This window comes from Saccostrea cucullata, unplaced genomic scaffold, assembly GCF_032062105.1.
Source record: "Saccostrea cucullata isolate Sc308-1 unplaced genomic scaffold, CSIRO_AGI_Scuc_v1 ctg16470, whole genome shotgun sequence".
NCBI classification, from domain to species: domain Eukaryota; kingdom Metazoa; phylum Mollusca; class Bivalvia; order Ostreida; family Ostreidae; genus Saccostrea; species Saccostrea cuccullata.
The window spans coordinates 25,053-33,897 of NW_026928670.1; the positions used below are offsets into that span (position 1 = coordinate 25,053).

The 8,845-nt window shown below is 27.7% G+C and overlaps 1 long non-coding RNA gene across 1 annotated transcript; it reads left to right on the forward strand.

Moving 5' to 3' along the window:
* Positions 1-6,038: 6,038 nt before the first annotated feature.
* On the forward strand, positions 6,039-7,755 carry LOC134278352 (uncharacterized). The gene is made up of 4 exons (XR_009994416.1): positions 6,039-6,164; positions 6,335-6,459; positions 6,756-6,875; positions 7,059-7,755. It is a non-coding gene; the product is annotated as an uncharacterized LOC134278352 (long non-coding RNA).
* The last annotated feature ends 1,090 nt before the right edge of the window (positions 7,756-8,845 follow it).

Consider the following 8,845-nt stretch of genomic DNA (forward strand, 5'->3'; position numbering starts at 1 on the left):
TGGGGGGTTTTTTTTTTTTTTTTTGTTTTTTAAAAAAAAAAACAATTTTCACCCTTTTTTTTAAAAAAGGGGGGAAAACCCCAAAAAAATTTTTTTGGGGGGGCAATTTTTAAAAAAGGGCCCCCTTTTTTTTTGGGGGTTTTTTTTTTAAAATTTTTTAATTTTTTTTAAAAAAAAAAGGGGGGCCAAAAAAAAAGGGGGAAAAAAAGGGTTTTTTGGGGTTTTTTTCCCCCCGGGGGGGGGGAAAAAAAAAATTTAAAATTTTTAAAAAAAATTTTTTTTTTTCCCTTTTCCAAAATTTAAAATTTTAAAAAAAAAAAGGGTTTTTGGTTAAAAAAGGGGGGGGAAAGGGGGCCCAAAGGAAAAAATTTTTAAAAAAAGGGGGAAAAAAATTTTTTTAAAAAAACCCGGGGGTTTTTAAAAAAATTTTTAATTTGTTAAAAAATTAAAAAAAGGGGGGGGGGGGGGGCCCCCCCCAAAAAAAAATAAAAAATTTTTTTTTGGGGGCCCGGGGGGGAAAAAAGGGAAAAAAATTTTTTGGGTTTTTTAAAAAACCTAAATTTCGGGGGGGAAAAAAAAAAAAATTTTTTTTTGGGAAAAATTTTTTTTTAAAAATTTTTTTTTAAAAAAAAATTTTTTTTTTATTAAAAACCCCTGGGAAAAAAAGGGGAAAGGGGGGGGGGGAAAAAAAAATTTTTTAAAAAAAGGGAAACCCCCTTTTAAAAATTTTTAAAAAAGGGGAAAAAAAAATTTTTAAAAAGGAAAAACCCCCCTTTTTTTTTTGGGGCCCCCCGGGGGGGGGAAAAAAAAAAATTTTTTTTTTTGGGGGGAAAAAAAAAATTTTTAAATTTTTTTTTGGGAAAATTTTAAAAAAAGGGGTTTTTTTTTTGGGAAAATTTTCCCTTGGCCGGGGGGGGGGGGGGGGGGGGGGGGGGGAAAAAAATTTTTTTGGGGGGGGGTGGATTTTGATAAAACAAGGGCGGTTAAAAAAATTTTTTTTTTTTTTTTTTTTTAAATTTTTTTTTTTTTTTTTTTTTCCCCTTTTTTTTTTTTTTTTTTAAAAAAAAAACAAGAAAAAATTTTTTAAAAAAAAAAAAAATTTTAAAAAAAGGTTTTTAAAAAAATTTTTTCCCCTTTTTTTGCCCCCCCCTTTTCCCCCTTTTTTTTTTAGGTTTTAAAAAACCCCCTTCAAAGGGTTTTTAAACTTAAAAATTTTTTTTTTAAAATTCCGGGGGGAAAAACCCCCTTCCCCCCGGGGTTTTAAAACCCCCAAAAAAAAAACCCAAAAAAAAAAGGGAATTTTAAAGGGAATTTAAAATTTTTTTTAAAAATTTTTAAACCCAAAACCCCTTTTTTTTTTTTTACCAAAAATTTTTTTAAAAAAAAGTTAATTTTTAAAAAAATATAATTAAAAATTTTTTTTTTTTTAAATTACCAAATTTTTTTTTAAAAAAAACCCAAGGGGCCCTTTTTTTGGTTTTTTGGGGTTTTCCCCCTTTTTTTCGGGGTTTGGGAAAAAATTTTTTCCCTTTTTTTCCCAAAAACCCCCTTTTTTTGGGTTTGAAAAAAAAATTTTTTTTTTGGGGGGAAATTTTTTTTAATTTTAAAAAATTTTTAAAAAAAATTTTGGGTTCAAAAAAAAAAAATTTTTTTTTTAAAAAAAAAATTTTTTTAAAACCCTTTTTAACCCAAAAAGGGTTTTTAAACATCCCCAAAAAAAAAAACTGCCCCTTTTTTTTCCCTTAAAAGGGGGTTTGGGGGCCCCAGGAATTTCCCGGGGGAATTTTGGGGCCCCTTTTTTTTTTTTTTTTTTTTAAAATTTTTAAAAAAAAAAAAATTTTTTTAAAATTTTTTAACCAAATTTAAAAACCCCCAAAAAAAACCCCCGGGGGGAAAAAAAACCCTTTTAAAAAATTTTTGGGGTTTTTTGGGCCCCCCTTTTTTTTTTAAAATTTTTTTAAAAAAACCAAAAAAAAACCCCAAAAAAAAATTTTTTTAAAAAAAAATTTTTTTAAATTTTTAAAAAAAGGGAAAAAAATAAAAAAAACCCTTTTTTTTTTCAAAAAAAAAATTTTTTTTATTTAAATTTTCAAAATAATTTTTTAAAATTTAAATTTGGGGTTTTTTTTTTTTAATTTTTTTTTTATTTAAAATTTTAAAAAAAAATTTCCCTTTTTTTAAAAAAAAGGGAAAAAAAAAATTTTTTTTTAAAAAAATTTTTTAAATTTTTTAAAAAAAAAAAAAAATACTTTAAATTTACAAATTTTAAAAAATTTTTTTTTTTTTTTTTTTTTATAAAAATAAATTAATTATTTTGTATTTGTAAATTAATTAATTTATTGGAAAAAAATTTTTAAAAAAAATTTTTTTTCCAAATTTTTTTAAAAAAATTTTTTTTTTATTAAAAAAATTTTTTTTTTTTAAAATTTTTTAAAAACCAAAAATAAAATCCCCCTTCGGTTTAAAAAGGGGGTTTTAAAAATTATAAAATTTTTAAAAGGGGCCCTTTGAAATTTTTTGGAAAAAAAAAAATTTTGGAAAAAATTTTTTTTTTTGGGAATTTTTATTTTCCCCCCAAAATTTTGGGGTTTTTTTTTTTTTAAAAAAAACCCCCCCCCCCGAAAATTTTTTAAATTCCCAAAATTTAAAAAAGGGGGGGTTTTTTAAAAAATTTTAAATTTTTTTTAAAATTTTTTGGGGGGAAAAAAAAAAAAGGGGTTTCCCAATTTTCCCAAAAAAAAATTTTTTTTTTAAAAATTTTTTTGGGGTTTTTTAAAATTCCCGGGGGGAATTTTTTTTCCCTTTAAAAAAAATTTTTTTCCCCCGGGGTTTCCCAAAAAAAAATTTTTTTTTTTAAAAAAAAATTTTTTTGGGGGGGCCCCCAAAAAAAAAATTTTAAAACCCCTTTTTCCCCAAAAAAAAAAAAAAGGGCCTTTTTCAATTTTAAAAAATTTTTTTAGGTTTTTTTTTTTTTTAAAAAACCCCCCTTTTTAAAATTAAAACCCCGGAAAATTTCCCCCCCCTTTTTGGGGGGGGTTTTTTTTTTAAAAAGGGGGAAAAAAAAAAAGGGGGGGGGGGTTTTAAAAATTTAAAAAATTAAAATTTTTTTAAAAAAAACAAAATTTTAAAAAAAATTTTTAAAAATTTTTTTTTAAAAAAACCCCCTTTTTAAAAATTTTTTTTTAAAAAAATAAAAAAAAAAATTTTTTTTTTTAAAAAAAAAAAAAAAAAAAAAAAATCCAAAAAAAAAGGGGGAAAACCCAAAATTTTTTTTAAAAATTTTTTTTTCTTTCCCCGTCGGTTTTTTTGGGGGTTTTTTCCCTTTTTTTTTTCCCCCCCCCTTTAAAAACAAAAACTTTCCCAAAAAAGGGGGCAAGGGGCCCAAAAAAAGGGCCAAATTTTTTAAAAGGGGAAAAATTGGGAAAAAAAAAATTAAAATTTTTAAAAATTTTTTAAAAAACCCTTTCCCCAAAAAAAAATTTGGGGTTTTTTTTCAATTTTTAAAAAATTTTTAAAAAAAAGGGGTTTTTTTAAAAAAAAAATTTTAAAAAAAAAGGAAAAATTTTTAAAAAAAAAAAAAAATTTTTAAAAAAAAAAAAATTTTTTCTTTTGGGGGCCAAAAATTTTAAAGCCCCCGGGGGGGGGGAAAAGGGCCCTTTTTTTTCCGGTTAAAAAAAATTTTGGGTTTTTAAAAAAAAAAAAATTTTTTTTTTTTTTTTTTTAAAAAAAATTTAAAAAATTTTTTCCCGGGGGGGGAAAAAAAAGGTTTTTTTTTTTTAAAATTTTAAAAAAATTTTAAAAATTTTTTTTTTTTTTTCCAAAAAAAAGGGGGGGGGCCCGGGGTTTTTTTAAAAAACCCCCGGGGAATTTTAAAAAAATTAAAATTTTTTAAAAAATTTTTTTTTTTTTTTTTTTTCTAAAAAAAAAAATAAATAAAAAAATTTAAAATTTTAAAAAAATTTTAAAAAAAAATTTTTTTTTTTCCCCCGGGGGGGGGGAAAAAAAAAAAAATTTTTTAAATTGGGGTTTAAACCCAAAATTTAAACCGGGTTAAAATTTTTTTTGGGGGGAAAAAGGGGGGGTTTCCCCCTTTTTTTTAAAAAAAGGGGGGGGGGAAATTTTCCCCCTTTCCCCCGAAAACCCCCCCTTTTTTTTAAAAAATTTTTTTTTCCCTTTGGGGGGGCCCCCCTTTTTTTAAAAAAATTCCTTTTTTTTTTAAAAAACCCCCGGGGTTTTTGGGGGTTTTTTTAAAAAAAAAAAATTTTTTTTTGGGGGGGGGGAAAAAAAAAATTTTTTTTTAAAAATTTTAAATTTTTTGGAAGGGTTTTTTTTTTTCTTTTTTTAAAAAAAAATTTTTAAAAATTTTTTTAAAAAAAATTTTTAAAAATTTTTTTTAAAAAAAAAAATTTTTTTTTAAAAAACCCCCCGGGGCAAATTTTTTTTAAAAACCCAAAACCTGTTTTCCCCTTTTGGGGGCCTTTTTTGGGGGGGGGGGGGGGCCCTTTTTGGGGGTTCTTTTTTTTGGGGTTTTTTTTTTAAAAAAAATTAAAAAAAAAACAATTTTAAATTTTTAAAAATTTTTTAAAAAAAAAAACCAAAAAAATTTTTTTTTTTTGGGGAAAAATTAAAATTTTAAATTTTTAAAAAAATTTTTAGGAAAAAAAAGGGGGGGTTTTTTAAAAAAAAAAATTTTAAAAAAAATTTAAAACCCCCAAAAAAAGGGAAAAAAAAAAGGGCCCCGGGGAAAAAAAAAAATTTAAAGGGCCCGGGCCCCCCGGGGGGTTTTGGGGAAAAAAAATTTTCCAAAGGGTTTTTTTTTTCCCCTTTTTTTTAAAATTTTTTTTTAAAAAAAAAAAAAAAAATAAAAAAAAGGGGGGGCCCCCCCAAAAAATTTGGGGTTGGGGGAAAAAAAAAAATAAAAAAAAGGTAAGGAAAAAAATTTTTTTGGGGGGGGAAGTTTGTAAAAAAACCAAAAAATTTTAAAATTTTTTAAAAAAAAAAAAAATTTTGGAAAAAATTTTTTTTTGGTTTTTTTAAAAAAAAATTTGGGGGTTTTTTTTTATATAAAGGGGTTTTTTTAAAATTTTTTTTTTAAAAAAAAAGGCCAAAAGGGAAAAATTTTTTTTTTTTAAAAAAATTTTTAAAAAAAAATTTTTTTTAAAGGGGAAATTTTTTAAAAATTTTAAATTTTTTTTAAAAATTTTTTTTTTTTTAAAAAAAAAAAAAAGGAAATTTTTTAAATTTTTTTGGGGGGGGAAAAAAAATTTTTTTAAAATTTTTTTTTTAAAAAAAAAAAAAAATTTTTTTTTAAAATTTTTAATTTTTTTGGGGGGGGGCCCCCCCGGGGGGGGGGCCCCCCCCTTTTTTTAAAATTTGGTTTTTTGGTTCCAAAAAAAATTTTTCCCCCCTTTTTTAAAAAAATTCAAGGTTTTTTTTTTTTTCCCCCCCCCCCCCTTTAAAATTTTTTTTTTTTTAATTTTTAAAATTTTTTTTTTTTAAATTTAAAAAAAAAGTTTTAAACCCCCCCCCAATTTTTTCCCTTCCTTTTTTTTGGGGGGGGTTAAAAAAACTTCCCCCCCCCCCCAAAAAAATTTTTCCCCCCCAAATTTTTTAAAAAAATCTTTTTTCCCCAAAAATTTTTAAAATTTTAATTTTTCAAAAATTTTTTTTTTTTTTTTTTTTTTTTTGTTTTTTTTAAAAAATTTTTTTTTTTAAAAAAAATTTTTTAAAAAAATTAAAGAAAGGGGGTTTTTTTTTTTAAAAACCTTTCCCCAAAAATTAAAAAATTTTGGGGAAAAACTTTTTTTAAAAAAAGTGGGAAATAGGCACATTGTTTTATAAAGTCAGTGAGTAATAATAAGTCAGGCAAGCTATAAAGTCAGCAATCTTTTCTTATGACAATTTAAACGAAAAGAAAACCTTGTCCAGTGGCTTTTATGTGGATTTTAACATACACTGGTATAATTTAATTTTTTCAATTAAAAAATCGCAAATTTTTACTTGAGAAAAGGAGTACGTAGTTAATTTTGTGTCTATAGGGAGGTACCGGCAGCCTGTTCCGGGGAGTGCCCCTGCCCTGCTTCCTGTAACTGTTCGGACACCCTCGAACCTGTCTGTAGTACCAGAGGACAAAACTACACCAATGCATGCGAGGCAGCGTGCGAGTAAGCTGACAGCATGTCAAGCGCTCTTGTTTTTTCTATCCTATAATTGTATTCTTGTCTTGGTATTTAGACCTTTAGCTTTAAAGTGCTGTTCGCATGCATATATACTTGTATCACTTTCTAAAATAATTGTTAATCATGATCAAAAATAAAGTTTTGAAACGTTGCAGTGCGGCCACCATTGCCTGTAATGGTACTTGTCCTTGCTCAGAGCCTTGTGCGTGTCAATGGAGTTTGCTCCCGTCTGCGGCACCAACAATGTGACGTGCTCCAACAAATGTCAAGCCAAATGTCTGTAAGGATCCAAATAATCTCTGTACATAAATTCAATTACTTAAAAAAATACGGATATTTTTTTATTCGGATATTTTTAAACTCCGAATATCTAGTTCAGAAAATTGCAGTGAGCTAGGTATCTATTCATATCATCCATGTTTAATTCAATGTATAAGATATTAATATACAAGTATTGGTACTGCATGTACTTTGTTATTTTAGTATTCATGATAACTTAAAAAATTAAAATTTTATGGTGAGGCAGAAACTTGGTTTTAAGCATGTAAGAATTAATCCAGGGTCACGTGTTTATAGGAACGTGAGCGTGGCGTGTCAGAACGAGTGTCCGTGCTGTGACTGTGAGGGGTACCCGGACTTTCCTGTCTGTGGTTCGGACGGTCTCGTCTATCTCAATCCCTGCAAACTGGAGTGTGCGTAAGTGTCAAAATTAGACATTTAAGTTTGCGACTGCTTATACAATTTTCGTGAGTGTTTACAAAGAGACACAATTTAAAATATCCTCTACGGCAATATCAACGACGGAATAATTTCCCTGCAATCAAATAATTTTCAACCCAAAGAAAACATGTGATTTTACAGTCTTTATTTACACTATAGGGGTGTGAGGCTGGCATGTTTTGGATTTTGCCCCTGCTCTGAAGGAACAGAACGCCGGAAATCAAGCAGTTGTCCAGTCAAGTAAGGACCTAGAGCTTCAGTCCGACAGAGACCGGTCATTACTCTCGTTGATCAATTCCCTTTGGCACAATATTCCAAAATCTGAAATTGACCAGTAAAGACATAGTCACTAGATACACTGATAAATATTTTTGCTTGACATCTATTATACCTAAAGAAAATACATTGTATAAAATATTTAGTACTTTTCAAGGAGTATTCCCCTTCATCAAATAATGAACACTGTAAGGAATGCAGACCTAATTAGCCTTCAAAGACAGCTAGGATTATCTTTATTGTTTTCAATTTCATCATTTATTCATAGTAAGGAAAGAAAGAATTCATAATTTGCTTGAATGACATTAAAAATAAACATGCATTTGCTATAAATGTATTTAACTGTATATATAATTTTGAAAATTGTTACCGACACTGTAGAAGAAGCGAAAGTCAAAATGAAGCAAGAAAGTATTTTATTTAGAGAATTTTAGTTTTCATTTCTTTTATATTGAGTAAATGTTTTTGACGTTCCCTTCAAATTTTCCATTTCTATATAATAATCAGCATTTAAATAAACACTGTGTATGTATTAAACTTTGTAATATAAATTGACATCAATAAAGCATTTATCAAATTATTTCTTTTAACTGTTATTATATTATTATTATCACTAAGGAATGACAAATCTCATTTTTATGCACCGGAAATCATTCCCTGTACAAAATATATCGCTCTCTCTCTCCTGCCATTTTTTGGGGGGCGAAGAATGTTAAAACCCTTGGTGACGAAATCCCCGGGACGTAAGAGTTAATACTGATATGAACCACTGCTTCTTCATACGTAACACGGTTTGGAGAAGTCGCTGCTGATGATGGACTTAATGGCGGAGTAAGTCGAGGCATACCGGCCACGGCTCCCAGTAGAATGATTTCAATGTTAGACCTTAACCCACAGCGGAAGACCACGACTGAAATAAAAGGACAAGGGATTAAAAAATCGAATGGACCTATCAGAAGCCAACGTCGCAAGCCACGGGATTTTGTGTCATAAAAAGCATGGTTTGCTGATATGGATAAAACAATAAAGTAAATTAATATGTGGTTATTTTTGCAACATAATTTTTGAAATTAGGTGTATTGCTAAAGCAGATAATAGATTTATAGTTAAAATATATGAATCAATTCTTTTCAGTTTCTTCTCACAATTGCTCCTAGTGATAAATGTAAAATCTGGAACAACAGGTATTCTTATATCTAGGTTTACTGTAAAGTCCTTATACCTTTCTTCATCTGGAAGACTAATACTATCAGCCTTGTTTCCATTTATGATTTCCACCATGTCCTCCTGACGAACAGACTTAAGTTTGAGATAGAACAGAGACGGACAGATTAGGCTAACAACGTCACCGTGGATCCGCCCACTAAGGATAAAATGGCGCCAAATGTGGGGATCGTTTCCGCCATGAAAAGTATGAAGGCTACAACCACTGACCTAAATACACATCGCTTCCACGTGAAATCTAAGGAGAAAGGTTATAATAGGATATTAAATTCTGATAATTAAATCTGAGTATGATTTTTCTATCGAAAACAATCATGCGTACAGATGTTTGAAGTAATGAGCCTCTCCGTTTTTACTGTAAACGTGGTAAATACTGTAAACCACCAAATTTTCGCGACACTTTATTTTCGCAGGTTATATATCTGATATTTTTAACGGGACTACTG